We start from the raw sequence: 18233 nt of genomic DNA on the forward strand, positions 1-18233 counted from the left end.
ATACTGATTGTTTAGTTAAAAATAGTAAAAGCGACAGATCTGCTAGATCTGGTGGTGACATTGATCAATGATCAAAAAAACCCCATGCCTATGATCAATGATACCCCATAAAAAAAGAAAGACCCTGAATGAATGAAATTTTAAAATATAGAATACGAAACAAGACTTGTTTCTGAAGCTAATTAAACACATAGTAACGTAAGCTACCATTTTTTCTACCGCCTTTCATACCCAATCAGGTATCCTGAAGGTTATTTACATATCGGAAACAGTTAAAATGCAGTACTCAAATTCTTTTAAATGAAAACGGCCGATATCTAATCACTTGTACGCGCAGCGCTTGGACAGTGACAAAGAGTGATATTCACTGTTGGTAACACAAAAAACAAAATCGCACGGTAGCGTTCAGAAATGAAGGAATTCCTCTTTTTAAAAATTATAAAGCCTTATCAGCGTCCCAACATAAATAAAAGTAATCCCATTTCATAGTACACAAAGTCCCACCAGTCTCCTTGTTGAACAAAAATAAGTAAACATTCTCAAAGGAATTGCACATAGGAAGGGTACAAACCGAATATAATTGATAAGCTTCACACAAAAAACGAAAAGAAAAAATACACAACTCCTAAATCATATTCACAAGTACAAATACACAAATTTACTCCCATCCTGTTTATAGGCAAACATTCGTACCAAGTAGATAGCGTTATTCGTAACAGAGGTACTCGAATATCCTTCAGCATTAACAATAAGCTACAGCAGCACATCATCAGTTACTGCAACAGCACAAATTGTCAGTGTCACTGGAGATCAGATAGTTACGAACATTTATGTAACAATTTTCCACAATTCTACTTAGGGCAGACAGCAAGAAGTTTTCTTATAATATACTGGGAACACATGGATGGCTTCTGGCAAAATTTTTAATAAATCCTCTTTTGCAACATTCTTGAGAGAACATGACCACCTAGCCACAGTAATTAAAAACAACATGCAGATACTGCACACTGTCAGCAAAGGAAAGAAAAGGAATCTTCTTGAAGAGCTCAAAATTTACACCCATAGTTCCACTTCACAACAACTAATTCTCAATGAACTCTGTACGTCTTTGCATTAGGCTCATTAACAGTAACCTCTGTTTTTCAAATGTAAACAAATTATGAGTGTATTTGTGTCTGAAGTTACTAACATCTCAGGTGCCACTAATTTATCAAAGACATAATGTGGGAGCGCCAGTAATTATAATGGTGACTAATATACAGTTAACGTGTAGAGAAATATTTTTGTAAAGAGATGCGAAAATGTAATGCGTATGTGATAAAAACCAGCTTTATGTAAGTACGATTATATTTTGCAAAATATGTCGCTTGGGGGTTTCGAAATGTTTCATTTTTGTGTTTTTCGTGATAATTTGTTTTCGATTCAAACAGTGATGTCTAATACTGAGTATGAAAACATGTTCCTGAATGTAAACCATCTGAAGATGGGCACAAGCCTGAAACCAATCATACGTTAAGTAAGTCACTTTCTACGTGACCGGTAACGGTTATTATTCTACACCCAATAAAGAACTGTCAAGGAGTTCAGTTGTGTCCATTATAGATAAAATAAATCTACAATACGTTAAGAACAGCAGAGCGCCTATTACATTTCCTTTTGGAAGCCTGATATCACTTATGTTTTACTAGATGACTCTCTGTCAGTTATTAGCAACTAAAAGAAAATCACTATTCCAGTCACACAACTGCGTCTATACTTCTTAGACAAGCAGTTTGATTAGCAGCGCTTCTGAGGAATGGTAACAAATGAAAAATTTTGAAATTTGGAATCATTTGCATGTCCCCTGTCGATGGCACTCATTACTTCATGAGCATAAAGAGCTAGTTCTATTGCTGTGTTCAAGCACGATAATTTCCACAAGACACAAATTTTTTTAAACCGCGCTGACAAGGTGTCAGTAGATCATTATCTTCTAGGTAATTTAAGATGTTTGAAAACAGCCTTTTCCCAGAGTCGTATTGCAAATTCATCCGAGTCTGTAATTCCGCGGGTTATTGCAGTTTCATGTTTTGAGTATTTGTGTGACCCGTGTGACATTCCAGCATTCAGGTACGGATCTTTCGTCGAACGAACGGTTATATATGGATGCTAAGTATGGAGCCATCACATCGTCATACTCTGTAAGACACCTAATTGTTCTATAATCTGGACAAAAGAGATGCCTTTCTTAAGTGATTTGAGTTGCTTCGCTACACTGAAGAATCCTGCTTCTACGTTCCTCTTGTTGGCAGCTGTTGTTGATTCTTATTCTGGGATATTTATTTCGTCTTCTGTGATGAAGTAATTTCAGAAAACATTGCTTTGGTACCTCTTTTTTAGTGGCACCACTGTCGCTAGCATTACCATTGCTGTCGCACAGTGAAGGCATCGGCTGTGTCTTGCCGATAGGGTACCTTAAGTGTGACCAGAATCTCTTTGAAAAGTTCTTCCCTATTTCATGAGAGAGTTTCGTTGTGGAAACAATTTACTTATGTAAAACCACCATCTTACCTCTTCTCTAATTTTTACCAACGAAGTCTAGAAAATTTTTGGACTTTCGAGGTACGCACTACGCTCATACACTTTACCATGAGTTGCTGGTGTCAAGTTGGCAGTGTATTCCAGCAGTCTCCAGAATAAAACTCTACTGAAGAAGGTTGAAAGGCCATCAGCGGAATCATTGTGGTAAGATTCCGACACAAACTCAAAAAGAAAAAAAAAATGCGACAAATCACGAAGGAATTATCCGACTGTGACGTTTGAGAAAAATTTAATTGTTTATTGAAAAGGAAGAGCTTCACAAATTGAGCAAATCAGTAATATGATGGTTCACCTCTTGCCGTTATATAACCTATTATTAGCTGGCATTGATTGAGTTGTTGGATGTCTTCCTGAGGGATATCATACCAAATTCTGTTTTCTATTTTGCTAAAACGGAAACCCAGTATGTCTTGCCACGAAGGGTTACAGAACGGGGCGTAGAATATCAACATACCGCTGTGCTGTAGCGGTGCCGAGATGACTTTTGATATGAAATGAAATGTCACCTGGGGCCATTACTCCCGGTTGTCGGACCGTACTGTGGGTGACAAGTCATGTTGGTACCCCAATGCTGTCTCGGCTGTCTCCAGACACGTTTTCGGTGGTCGTCGGGGCTCAGTTGGAATCAGGACTCTTTCCTGAAGACAAATCTACTCCCGTAAGTGAGATTCGAGGGCAAAACCGGTCTAGAGGCGCCCAGACAGCAGTGGGATACCAGCCTGATCATCGCCTGCCATACGGTCTGACAGTCAGGAGCCGGCCGAAGTGGCCGTGCGGTTAAAGGCGCTGCAGTCTGGAACCGCAAGACCGCTACGGTCGCAGGTTCGAATCCTGCCCCGGGCATGGATGTTTGTGATGTCCTTAGGTTAGTTAGGTTTAACTAGTTCTAAGTTCTAGGGGACTAATGACCTCAGCAGTTGAGTCCCATAGTGCTCAGAGCCATTTGAACCATTTGACAGTCAGGAGTGATGGTCCAGATATCCACTTCTAATCATAGCAGGACTTGTTTGGTTTTCATTCGTGCCTCTCTTACAGGATAGAGGTACATCGATATTCTACGTCCCATTATACTGCAGTGGCTAGCACACTGGACTCGCATTCGGGAGGACGATGGTTCAATCCCGTCTCCAGCCATCCTGATTTAGGTTTTCCGTGATTTCCCTAAATTGTTTCAGGCAAATGCCGGAATGGTTCCTTTGAAAGGGCACGGCCGATTTCCTTCCAAATGCTTCCCTAACCCGAGTTTGCGCTCCGTCTCTAATGACCTCGTTGTCGACGGGACGTTAAACACTAACCACCACCACCATTTTACTGCTTTTCATGACAAACCATCCTGTGCTTATATTTCAGCACGATAACGGCAATCCGCTCACGGCGAAAATCGTGCTTGCTAAAACCTACCAACTGAGAACTTTTGGAGCGTCATCAGCAGAGCCCTCGTACCATCTCGGGGTTTTGTTGACGTAACGTCCACGTGTACATTATATCCCTCACGAGGGAGCCAGACAGTGCAATGGAGCCAGTGGCGGATCAACATGTAATTCAGTCACTCATTTGGTGCAACTCTCTTAAATAAATCATGCAGATTTCCTAAATTTGTAACCTCTTTTTTTGTCCGCACATATACATCACGTCTATCAATTTCCGACACATCAGAATAGTTCCTTCATTGAGCGCCTATTCCTTATTTTTCCTTTTTTTTTCTTGGAATGCAATCCATCGGCGCTGGGTTGTTTTACGCGACAATCAAAACTTTATGAATCCTCATCGCTTAGCACCAGCTTAGTGCAGAACTTCCAGAAAACGCGCTGCCACACGGTGAGGTCTCCCAGCGAGTAGAACGACAGTAAAGTCGCCGGATAGAGGAGCAAAGTGCAGTACGATGTCAGTCCGGCGGCTGCTGGAAGGAAGGTCAGGCGGACATTCCTCCGCTGATTCCGGGCCCCTGTGGAGAAGCTTCCGCGCGGCGCTTGATAAACGAGCGCCAGAGCGCTGGCATGTCACCGTGGCCGGCCGAGAGTGCGGCAACTGCAAAAAGAAAAGACGGCGCACTGTGGCCGCGCCCGGTGGCCGGTGAATTGCGGCCGCGGTCCAGGCCAGCCGCAGGGCGGCGCCGCCGCTTCCGAAAGCCGTTCCACAGGCCCTCTGTGGAGGCTCGGCTGCCTCTGGCTACGGCGCTATTCCAGGCCCGCAAACACGAGGGAATACACAGTGGGGAGGGAGAGAGAGAAACACAGAGGGAGAGAGAGGGTGGAGAGGACGCAAGAAATGGGCCTCCTCCTTCTGGTCGATATCAAGCCACTATAGCGCCCGTTGCGGGAGACTACTCACCTCTGTACTCAAATTTTTATGCCTTCTTTCTTACCCACGCTGTCGTAAACTCCTGCACAGCACCTGCAAATATAAGACTCTCCACCTTCCTCCACCGCCGGTGTTCTCTTATTCTTTTTTCGTGCATGTTAAGTGAGAAATAATGTGTCCGAACAGTGGTCGTAAACAACGAAATACCACCTGGTGGTCTGCTGCTGTAACAAGGTAGTATCTGTGGAATTAAGAGCACTAGTTACCCAGTAATGCGAACACTCCGAAGAAGTGGATCTTTCTTTTGAACTGCTACAATTGCGTCAGAGTAAAGACCTAAGTTATTGTCATCTTTCTCAAAAATACTGGACATGATTTCGCAGCGAAGCTACCCTCGATACTTATTTAAATAGACTTATTTCCCGTCTGTAGATAAATATTTTTGCTTTCGGAGGGGAAAGATGGTGACTGAAATTTCGTGAGATTTCGCCGCAACGAGAAACGCATTTGATTTGATGACTGTCATCCCAACCTAAGTATCATATCCGTGACACTGTCCCCCCTATTTCGCGCTAATACAAAACAAGCTGCCCTTCTCTTAAACTTTTTTGATGTCCGCCGTCAGACCTATCTGGTAAGGATACCGCACCGCCCACCAACACTCCACAAGAGGATGGAAAGCTAAGAGAGACATACAAGATATCAGATGGCATATGTTATTAGCCCAGAAATGTAGAAATTCCTTATTTAATTTTCGATTCAAAAGCACTTTAATTTGAACAAAAAAATTAAAATAAACCATAGAAAAGAAGTTACTGCGTCAAAATGTTACGTCAGTTAATTTCTCCAATTTTCAGATAAATTGCCGACGACCTGTGGTAACATCAGTTGCTTTCAAATTGCGGAGGTTTAAACGCTATCGGGCTAACATAACACTTGGGTTATGACCTTCCGGGTCCCCAGACTGCTGTTGGCAAGTGGGATGTGTTTGTACCTTACGAGGCCAATTGAGGAAATACGAGTACTTGACTGGGAAGTGGCGGCTCCATTCACGTAAGCTGACAACGACTGGGAAAGTAGTGTGCTGACAATGTGCCCTTCAGTATCCGAATCCAGAAAAAATGGCAGCTATCAGTTGAGGGTGCCACGGTTGTCGGTCGATACCATTTGGCCTTCTGAGGTCTGTTCAAACGCATTTTAGTTTACTTTAGATTTTCAGGTGAATTGATATGTTTTAACAAACAAGGTAAAACGAAGTAATATGATCACTCAGTAAGACGTACAAAAAGCAAAGAAGACAGGCCGAAAAAACAACAAGGATGAGTCAATGGAAGTGCTATAAAGGTAGGTAAGGAGTCCTGTAAAACAAAAGTAGGGGGTAGAGTGTTTGACTAATAATTAAAAAGTTCTGATCCCTAAGTTCTATCCTAGCCACTTCGTTAATTCATAAGAAAAACCAATTGACCTAAGACTTCCAATATAAGGAGCCACACACCTTCTATCATCGGCCTTGGCGATGAGGACGGAGAAGCCGACAGTTTCAGGGCAACCTATTGCCCCTGAGTACGAAACTGTCCCTAGAGGGCGGGAGACTCATTGATAATTAACGACATGAGTATGCAGTTCGTTACGGAAACCATTGCATTATTCACAAGATATGTCGTGTGGAATGGAAAAAGTGAAAATTGGTTAAGGATTTTGTATTCGTCCCCCACTCGTACCGCCGAGATGATAGATAAACTCCAGTGGAAGACTCTGCAGGAGAGACGCTCAGTAGCTCGGTACGGGCTTTTGTTAAAGTTTCGAGAACATACCTTCACCGAAGAGTCAAGCAGTATATTGCTTCCTCCTACGTATATCTCGCGAAGAGACAATGAGGATAAAATCAGAGAGATTAGAGCCCACACAGAAGCATACCGACAATCCTTCTTTCCACGAACAATACGAAACTGGAATAGAAGGGAGAACCGATAGAGGTACTCAGGGTACCCTCCGCCACACACCGTCAGGTGGGTTGCGGAGTATGGATATAGATGTAGATGTATACTGCCAATGAGGAGATATCCGTAAGAAAAAGACTGACTAATCAGCGAAATGGTAAGATGTAACGAGTCGGAGAGTGAAATGGTGGCTCTGAGCACTATGGGACTCAACTGCTGTGGTTATAAGTCCCCTAGAACTTAGAACTACTTAAACCTAACTAACCTAAGAACAGCACACAACACCCAGCCATCACGAGGCAGAGAAAATCCCTGACCCCGCCGGGAATCGAACCCGGGAGAGTGAAATGTCAGAAGGCTGAAAGTAGTAGGGGAACTAGAAAATCTGAAAAGGGTGACAGAGGCGCAGTCTAGATACAGTAGTAGCAAGAACAGTCAGATATAGAGATTAGAATTTCGGTGTAGCTGAATCATGTTTATATCAGCAGCAGTACAAATAGGGGGAACGGTAGTAGAAGATAGGGGAAAGGAGTTATTTGAAAAACACAGTGATAGGATTTTGTCATCAAAATGACAGTATCCCAACACCAATCACATATATTAATTCACACATCAGAATCAGAAGATGAAGTAATAATGTATATGTGGATATTGGAAGAGAGATGAAAATCGTATAATTATGTGTGGTTGTAACGCTGTAGTAGAGTAAGAGAAATAAAACACTTTTATAGGTAAATATTGGGTACAGCAGTAGGAATGAAAGAGGAGAAAAGCTCATGGAGCTCTGAGATAAATTTCATCTAGTAAAATCGTTAGAGGGGGAACTGTACTAGAGAAAAGTCTCGAGAAACGGAGTTGCAGCTGGGTTATATCAATAGACAAACATTTCAATACCAGATGTTGGATTAAAAAGCATATCCTGGAGTAGACTATTACTGAATCAAAATTCAGTAATAGTGAGGAGTAGACTGAAGTTTCAAAGAACTGTCGGGACTAATCAACGTGCTAAGATACGGGATACTGAAATGAAGAGGAACCGCTGATTACCGCTGGAAACTTTCAAAGGCTGTAGATAGTGGCATAATTAATACAACAATATGGACTTTAGGTGAAGAGGAATAGAAATCTCCAAGAAGGGCAATCAGTGAAACTGGGCAGAGAAATATCCTGTACAAACAATACAATTGCAAAAAACCCTTGGGTTACATAAAATAAGAAAAATGCAAGTATATAGCAATATAAGTTACTCAGGACTGAAATTCAGGGTGACAATGATGAAATCATCGCAGGAAAAATGTGAGGAAATAGAAATGATCGTAGGACGGACTGTCACAGCAACTTAAAAGAAGCATCAGACATCATCAATGAGAATGCTAGAAGAATTCCACAGTTACCAGCTAAACACACAGTGGATGTGTGGAAAGTGTACACTGAATGCATTTACGAGGGAAAGGAATATTATCTGTTGTGATAGAAGAAATGAAATTCGTTATAGATGGCGTAGGTGATGCAATATTTTCTGTTTAACAGAGCTTTAGAAGATGTGGGACCAAATAAGGCGGAAGGCACGGATAACATTCCTTAAGAATTTATAAAAGCATTGGGGTTAGTAACACCCAAACGACTATTCCATTTATGATATGTATGACTCTGGATATATACTATCACTTTTCGCAGAAATATGATCCACATCATCTCGAAGACAGCACTGAAATTTGCGAGACTTATTGCACAACCAGCTTAACGTGTCTTGCAACCAAGTTGGTTTAAAAAGCAGCATGCATCAGGATGTGATAGAAAATTAAGAATCTATCGGAGAGATGAGAATCGGTTGGACTTCAGGAAAGATAAAGGCACCTGTTTAGTTTTTTTGATTCTGGTGAGGGGACCAAACAACGAGGTCATCACTCCCATCAGATTATGGATGGTTGGGGAAGGCAGTCGGCCGTGCCCTTTCAAATAAATCATCCCCGCATTGTAAAGACACCTTACTAACTGTCCTGGCGTTACGCATAGTTTTGGAAGTAATAGTTAACACAAAGTTAAGACTCGTTTACAGTTCCAGTCGACTTAAAAATTTGCCTGACCGTGTAAAATGGAGCAGGATGTTCGATATTCATAGGAAAATAGGAGTAAGCTTGAGTAAGAAGGGTAATACACAATACGTATGATAACAAAGAGGGTAAAATAGTGAAATCAAGAGTGAAGTATTCAGACTGGAAAGGGTATAAGACAATTTTTAAGCCTTTTGGTCCTACTGTTCAATTCAGACAGGAATAAGAGGAAGGTTTAGGTGTGGGATTAAAATCCGGGATGGAGGATACCAATCGTAAGATTCACTGATGACGTTGGTGAGTGAAAATGAGTAAGAGTTACAGTACCTTTCAAATGGAATGGACAGCCTAAGAAACACACCATATGGACTGAGAGCAAACGCAAGGAAGGCGAAACTAACGATGACAAGCAGAGCGATATACTTAATATCAGAATAGGGTATCATGAACTAGACGAAGTGAATTATATGTCGTACCTAGGAAGAAAAATAATACGTAAGGAGGATGAAGACAAAAATAGCTAAAACGAAGATGACATTGTTGGTGAAAAGGAGTGTGCTAGCATCCAACATTGGTATTATCTTGAGGAAGAAATTTATGAGGATATCCGTTTTAAGTACAGTATTATATGGGTAGCTGGAAGCGTTTGAAATATGGCGTTGCAGAAACACGTCGAAACTTAGATGGACAGATAATACGAAAAATTGAAGAGGTTCTCTGAATAATCGGCGTGGAGACGAGACTGTGGGAACGTTTGCCAAGGAGGACAGGAAGACAGTATAAGACAGTATACGTCTTTAGACGTCAAGGAATAGCTTCTTTGGTACTGGAAGGAGTTGCTGAGAGTAAAACCTGCGGGGGACGATATAGAATGGAATACATTCAGTGAGAAACAGAGATCGATGGACCCAAGCGCTACTGGAAAGAAGATATTTGCAGGGGAGAGTAATTCGTGGCAGGCAGCATCAAACCAGTCAGAAGGCTGATAACACGTAGAAAATAAGAAAAGAACAAAAATAAATGTTGTTACCGTATTATACATCGCTGACCATCTTGGCATAATACCGAGCACCGAGCGATGTGGCGCAGAGGTTAGCACACTGGACTTGCATTCGGGAGGACGACGGTTTAATCCCACGTCCGGCCATCCCGATGTAGGTTTTCCGTGATATCCCTAAATCGCTCCAGGCAAATGCCAGGATGGTTGCTTCTAAAGGGCACGGCCGACTTCCTTCCCTAATCCGATGAGACCGATGACCTCGCTGTTTGGTCTTGTGCCCCAAACAACCCAATCCAACCCTTTGATCGAAGTGGATCTCTTTGCTCAAGACTGTTCAACTCCAGCTAATGAGATTCCAAGCCGAAGAAGTGTCTGGTGGTTCCCCGAACAGCGGTGGGATAGCAACCGGACTGTCGCCCGCCGTACTGCCCGACAAACGGCAGAACCGCTTTGGTTGTTATCCGGGGCACCTCTGTGGCGGTACTTCGACAATAATCTACGCTCCGTTCTGTTGTCCTCCATGGCAAGCCACCTTGGGCTTATATCTCAAGAAGATAAAGCCCGCCCGCACACAGTGTGAGCTTCTACTACTTCTCTTCGTTCTCTCCAAAACCTACCTTGCGCATCAAGGTAGCCGTATCTCTCCCGAATTGAGGACGTTTGGAGTATTGTGGGCACGGTCCTCAACCAATTTTGGGATTTTTAGTATCTGACGCAACAATTAGACAGATTTTGGTGATATCCTTCAGGAAGATATCCAGTAACTCAATGACATGCAGAATAGCTGCTTGCACAAGGGCCAGAGGTGAACCAATGCGTTACTGATTTTCTCCACTTGCGAAGCCCTTCCTCTTGAATAAATTATCAAGTCTTTCTGAAACAGTAATAATCATTTCTTTGTTCGTACATGTATAATCAGATACCGATTTCCGTCCCATTCGGGTATTGGTCTTTTGCCTCGTTTCTACCGGCCTTTTCCAGGTTTCGTATATTTACATGAGGCTGTATGTCGTCCGAAAAGTCATGTTATTTCTCTCGTAACAGTAAGAACGGCAGCGAATAAGGTGCTAACTATAATTATATGACACCTGATGATCAACGGTTGTAGAATACTGGCAATGACTAAAACTTTATTTTATTACCAGCTCTTGGATTTTGATAAATATGAGTTGTTGTTGTTGTGGTCTTCAGTCAAGATGCTGGTTTGATGGAGCTCACCATGTTACTATATCCTGTGCAAGCTTCTTCACTCCCAGTACCTACTGCGACCTTCATCCTTCTGAATCTGCTTAGTTTATTCATCTCTTGGTCTCCCTCCACGCTGAGCCTCCACTACTAAATTGGTGATCCCTTGATGCCTCAGTACATGTCCTACCAACCAATCCCTTCTTCTAGTCAAGTTGTGCCACAAATTTCTCTTCTCCCCAATTCTATTCAGTACTTCCTCATTGGTTATGTGATCTACCCACCTAATTTTCAGCATTCTTCTGTAGCACTACATTTCGAAAGCTTCTATTCTCCTCTTGTCTAAACTATTTATCGTCGATGTTTCACTTGCATACATGGCTACACTGCATACAAATACTTTTAGAAACGACTTCCTGACACTTAAATCTTTACTTGATGTTAAAAAATTTGTCCTCTTCAGAAACGCTTTCCTTGCCATTGCCAGTATACATTTTATATCCTCTCTACTTCGACCATCATCAGTTATTTTGCTCCCCAAATAGCAAAACTCCTTTACTACTTTAAGTGTCTCATTTACTAATGTAATTCTCTTAGCATCACCCGACTTAATTCAACTACATTCCATTATACTCGTTTCCCTTTTGTTGATGTTCATCTTATGTCCTCTTCTCAACACTGTACATTCCGTTCAACTGCTCTTCCAGGTCCTTTGCTGTCTCTGACAGAATTACAATGTCATCGGCGAACCTCAAAGTTTTTATTTCGTCTCCATGGATTTTAATTCCTACTCCAACTTTTCTTTTGTTTCCTTTACTGCTTGCTCAATATACAGATTGAATAACATTGGGGATAGGCTAGAATCCTGTCTCACTCCCTTCCCAACCACTGCTTCCCTTTCATGCGCCTCGACTCTTATAACTGCCATCTGGTTTCTGTACAAACTGTAAATACAGTTTCGCTCCCTGTATTTTACCCCTCCCACCTTCAGAATTTGAAAGAGAGTATACCAGTCAACATTGTCAAAAGATTTCTCTAAGTTTAGAAATGCTAGAAACGTAGGTTTGCCTCTCCTTAATCTATCTCTTAAAAGAAGTCGTAAGGTCTGTATTGCCCCAGTTGTTCCAACATTTCTATGGAATTCAAACTGATCTTCCCCGAGGTCGGCGTCTATCAGTTTTTCCATTTGTTTGTACATAATTCGTGTTATTATTTTGCAGCCGTGGCTTATTAAACTGATAGTTCGGTAATTGTGACATCTGTCAATACCTGCATTCTTTGGGATTGGAAATATTATATTCTTCTTGAAGTCTGAGGGTATTTCGCCTGTCTCATACATCTTGCTCACCAGATGGCAGAGTTTTGTCAGGCTGGCTCTCCCAAGGCTATCAGTAGTTCGATCAACTATTTACGAGCAGTGCGCAACAATCTACAAAAAATGTATTGAATCCATCGATGCTGTACTTCAAGCCGAGGTTCTAAAAGTGAGCTTCAAATTTAAGAAAAAAATCTCGGCAGCAGCAATTATCAAGAACGCCCCAGCAAACTGCTGGAGAACCGTTAAGAACCTTCCACGTCTTCAGTGCCCGAGACGGCCGGCTGTCTGCGCCTTCATCCCGAAATTAATAAGGGCGCGCTCGTCGGCAAGAAGCAGCATTTTGGCGCGCCCGAGGAGCCGGGATAATTCGACACAAAGAGCGGCGCCCAGAGTGGCGGGCAGGGTGGGACCACTAATATCTCGCGAGTCGCTCGCTCCTCCCTCCCTCCCACCCTCCCCCCCCCGCCCCCCGCTCTGAACAGCCCGCGTGCCCGAGGGAGGCGCCAGGCGCGCCTACGTTATGGCAGCACGATCAAAAGCGGCCGGAGGCAGTCGCACGCACTGCACACGGTAAATAAGCCGGAGCTTCCGCTATGTAACCCCCCTGCATGGGCCGTCTTTGCTTAATGTTGAGGAGGAGGCGTGCTAGTGCGACACGACTTTCACAAGTACCACCACTTCAGGACTCACGCGGCATCGTACGTAGTATGGGTAACTATACGGACAACCAGCAACACTCATCCCAATTCCCATTCAGTTTAGCCATCAACGTTCAGAGCTACATGTTTACTCCGTGAATTACTGGGAAGTGCATGGCCGAGGGTACGTCCGTCTGTACCAGTTGTTAGGGATTTTACCCTTTCCGTTCACTTACGGAGTAAGGAAAGAAAGATTCTTGAAACGTCTCGTGCATGATACAGCTAATATAACCTTATCCCTACGGGAACGATATTTAGGGAGCCGTAGTATATTCCTCAAGTCATCATCAAAAGGCAGTCGTTGAATTTTTGTCAGTAGACTTTCTCGTAATGGTTTCCGTCTACTTACATCTGCATCTACTCAGATACACCACACGCCACCGTATGATGCGTGGCGGAGAGCACCCTGTAGCGCCTAGAACCACTCGGCCACAACTTCCGGCTTCGACTCCTATCTTCGTAGTCCTTACGCACAATGTATGTTGCCGGAAGAAGAACCATTCAAAAATGGTTCAAATGGCTCTGAGCCCTGTGGGACTCAACATCTGAGGTCATCAGTCCCCTAGAACTAAGAACTACTCAAACCTAACTAACCTAAGGACATCACACACACCCATGCCCGAGGCAGGATTCGGACCTGCGCCCGTAGCAGTCACGCGGTTCCGGGATGAAGTGCCTAGAACCGCACGGCCACCGCGGCCGGCAAGAACCGTTCGGGAGTCAGCTTCAAATGACGGTTCTCAATATTTTTTCAGTAGCATTTCTCATAAAGAACGTCGTCTTCCCACCGTGTATTCCCGTTTGAATTCCCGAAGCATCTCCCTAACAGTTTAGTATTGTTTGAAAATACCTGTAAGGAATCTAGCAGCCCGTCTCAGAACTGCTTCGCTGTCTTCCTTCAATCTGTCCTGGTACGGATCCCAAACAGTCGAGCAGTACTCAATAACTTGTCGCACCAGTGTCCTATATGCGGTCTGCTTTACAGGTGAACCATTCTTTCCCAAATCTCCCGATAAACCGAAGCCTGCCATTAGCCTCCCCTGAGACAGTTCTCACATGCTCGTTCAATCTCATTTCACTTTGATACGTTACGCCCAGATATTTAAACCTCTTGACTGTGTCAAGCAGGACACTAGACATACTGTAATGGAAGATTGCTGGTTTGTTCTTCCTTCTCATCCACATTAACTTACATTTTACAATGTTACTTATAATCCGTCTTGATTGCAAAAATGTTTATTTACATGATCGGTTTCGGTGCCTCTAGAACCATCTACAGATCTGTAGTCACATGTGTAGCAGCATGTGAAGGTTGCTTTGTCTGGACGGGTTACTCCTGTAATCGAAATTGCAGATCTGAAGACGGTTCTAGAGGAACCGAAACCGGTCATGTGCATAAACATTTTGCAATCAAGACGGATTATGTCTAACATTGTATAACCAGTGATTGCGGTATCCCTTCAGATATTATGTCTGTTTTTGCAAACTTACGTTTTTCCCCATTTACAGCTAGCGGCCACTCATCACAACAAGTAGAAATTTTGTCTAAGTCTTGCTGTATCTTACTACAGTCGCTCGACTTCTGCACCTTCCCATACACCGCAGCATCGCAAGAAAACAGCATCAGACTGCTGCCCATCCTGTCCGCCAAATCCTTTCCGAACATAGAGAACAATAACGTTCTACCACACTTCCCTGGGGCACTCCTGCCGATATCCTTGTCTCTGTGAACATTCGCCGTCGAAAACAACATACTGGGTTCTGTTACGCAAGGAATCTTCGAGCCACTCACATATATGTGAACTTATTCCATGTTCGTACCTTCGTTAAGAGCCTGCAATGGGGCGCCGTGTCAGATACCTTTCGTAAATCTAGAAATATGGAATCTGCCTGTTGCCCTTCATCTGGAGTTCGCAGTACATCACCTAAGAAACGGTCAAGCTGAGTTACGCACGAGCGGTGCTTTCCAAGACAAAGCTGATAATTGCACATTAGCTACTCTGTATGAGGAAAGTTTATACTATTCGAACTGAGAATTTATCCAAGGATTCCGCAGAAAAACTAAGTTAGGGATATTGGTCTGTAATTTTGTGAGTTCGTTCTTTTACCCTCTATGTATACTGGGGTCGGGGTCACGTGCGCGTTCTTCCAGTCGATTGGGGCTTTGTGCTGGGCGAGAGATTCACAATAAATGCTAGCTAGGTAAAGAGCTAATACAGTAGAGTACTCTTTCTAAAACCGAAATGGGATTCCATCAGGACTTTGTGGTTTATTTGCTTTCAATTCTTTCAGTTGCTTCTCTTCGCCAGGGATGGTTATTACTGTATCGTCCATACGGCATCCAGTCCCATGGTGAAATAGCGGAATGTTTGGACGATTTTCCTGTGTGAACGAGTTCTTGAACTTGAAATTAGTTTTGCTAGCTTCAACTGCCACACCACATAGGTCAAGGACTTCAAGAGTCTACCAGTTCATTTCTTTCAACATGTCAGTGAGACTATCGTACAGGTCAAACACACCTGTGATCATTCGAACTGCCTACCTCTGCCTATGTTCAATCTCCCATGTTAATCCTATTTCGTACGGGTCCCATATATTTGATCAATACTCTAGACTTGGTCGCATGAGTGATTTGTAAGCAATCTCCTTTGTAAATTAATTGCATTTTTTTTAGTATTGTATCAACAATGCTACCTGCTTTATCCACGACTGAACCTACCTGATCGTTCCACTTCGCCTCATTACAAAGTGTTACACACAAGTATTTGTGTCGGTTTACAGAGTGAACCTATGACTCATTAATCTTATACTCATAGGACACTATGATTTTTCATTTAGTGAAGCACACAATTTCGAATATTGAAAGCAAATTGCCAAACACTGCACCACTTGGGAAGTTTATCAAAGTCTGACTGAATGCTTTTACAGCATCGTTCAGACTGTTCTTCGTTGTAGATGACGACATGAACTGCTGTCCGCAAGATCATTATTATACAAGAACAGCAAGGCACCAAGCACACTTTTGTGGGGTAACCCGGAAACTGCTTCAACAACTTTCGATGACTCTCCATCCAAGATAACATGCTACGCCTTTCGTACCAAGAAATTCTCAGTCCAGTTAATTATTTCATATGATCGCACTTCTGAAAATAAACTGTTCGGGAATCGAGAAATACTGCATCCATCTGACTGCCTCATTGATCCATGCCTCTCAGGATGTCATGTGAGAAATTTGCAAGTTGGATTTCATACGATCTGTGTTTTCCAAATCCATGCTGACTGGCATGGAGGTGGTCGATCTGTTCGAGATATTATGCTTGAGCGCAGAATGCGTTCCAAGATTGCGCAAGCACATTTAACGGTAATTTTTTAGATCACTTGTAATGGAACATTTGAAAACCGAGTTAAGCATATCCACTACTGCTTTGCTACTCTCAATTTCAGTTCCTGCATCGTTTATGAGGGACTGCACACCAACTTCGGTGCCACTAACAGCCTTTACGTACGACCAGAAATTATAGTCTGCAATTCACACTTAACGATACACGGTTCTTTCCCAGCTCAATATTATGTAAAATTCAACACATATTTCTTTCAGGCACTGTTTACGCTAAAAAAATTATAAGTATTTGTAATATTTTTGAAACTGATTAAGGTGTTAAAAATTAAAAAGAAATTGATGCATTTTTTTTCCAAAATGCTTCCTCAAGGTGAGGTACCATTTAATCCTATATTATATATTTAAAGGAGACAAAATTTTTATCAGATATGCATGACATGATGACCGAGGTACTAGACCTATTTAATTTCACCTATTATGTATATTAGAAAAATTAAAAATATCACACCTTACATTTTAATTCTTATAATTTTTTCCTAATAAAAATGTTATTTTTTCTATAATTTAGTTGATTCTACAATAAAGCTTAGGTCTACTACATAAGTAAGGACTATTGCAAGTTACAGAAAAAAATTAGTGCAATGTTTTATAAATTTTAGGATATATTTGTACTTGAATCCTGAAAAATACAACTGGGGGAAATTGCGAATGGAGATATGAGTCCAATTAAACTGTGCTTCAGAACATTCCTGAAGCAGTCTTCATCCTACAGCGTTTCTTCATCTTCAAGCTTCCTCTTGGCATTCTTTATAGCACTTCTTGCTTCTCTGGTAAACTGAAGAGCCAATCTTTCAGCTTAAAGTACACGTTGTCTATCACACGCAAGCAATAGATCTTCCATATTAGAGCCACATTTTATGCCTAAATTTCTCAGGACTTCCAACCTTCCTGCCACCCCATCATTCAAACATATCACTGTTTCTAGTACACGAACTTTTAATGTATTTAGTGCTACAAAAACTAACTTGGGTAATCTTACCCATTTCCAATGGCTGAAATTTCGATTAGTATTCTGAGTGCCCCCATGAAGACATTTACTAAGCAAAACATGGTCACTCAGGTCTCTAAAATTTGGTTTTATTTCATTCATAACAGGCTCAGGAAGAGAATCCTTATGGTGGTATATTTGACCACTTTCTTTTGCTTTTTCGTAACCACACCAAGAATAACTCCTATAGTCCGCGAAGAGGGTGGTCGTCTGTGGACAACTTATGAAAGTAGGTAGCCCATACAGTTTTTCCCATTGCTGTAACATCATTCAGAGGTGCAGTTCGTCTAATGGCCAGTCTATAACAACTCTGAATTCAATGAACTGTAGATGAAGCCCGACCAACAGGCATTACATGCATTGATCCAAAATGATAGTGCACTGAGAATAGCTAGTTTCTAGCTGAAAAGTAGATCTGACAATAAAATTTCAAAAGGACGACTGATAGCTGAAATCTATTATTTACAAGTTGATGTAACAGTCGACAATCGCTAGTCGCTACGTGCAACAGCCTTCTGAATGGAAGGTAGCCTGACTCTGAAGAAGGTCTATTTCAGTTTCTGTCAATTTGCCTCGGCCAGATAGAGATTTTCCAACAGATAGGAACTTTCCTTCAATTTCTCTTCGTAGCTTCCTCAATCAAGCACTCAACCTCTTTTGGACATGTCCAAAACAATCCAGTTTTGTTACCAAGGTTTCACCATAAACATTGAACTCATTAATTTTATTGAAAGCTGTAGAGTCCCCATCGCCTAGGTACTTGGTGTAG

Source organism: Schistocerca serialis, chromosome 2 (assembly GCF_023864345.2).
Source record: "Schistocerca serialis cubense isolate TAMUIC-IGC-003099 chromosome 2, iqSchSeri2.2, whole genome shotgun sequence".
Classification (NCBI taxonomy): domain Eukaryota; kingdom Metazoa; phylum Arthropoda; class Insecta; order Orthoptera; family Acrididae; genus Schistocerca; species Schistocerca serialis.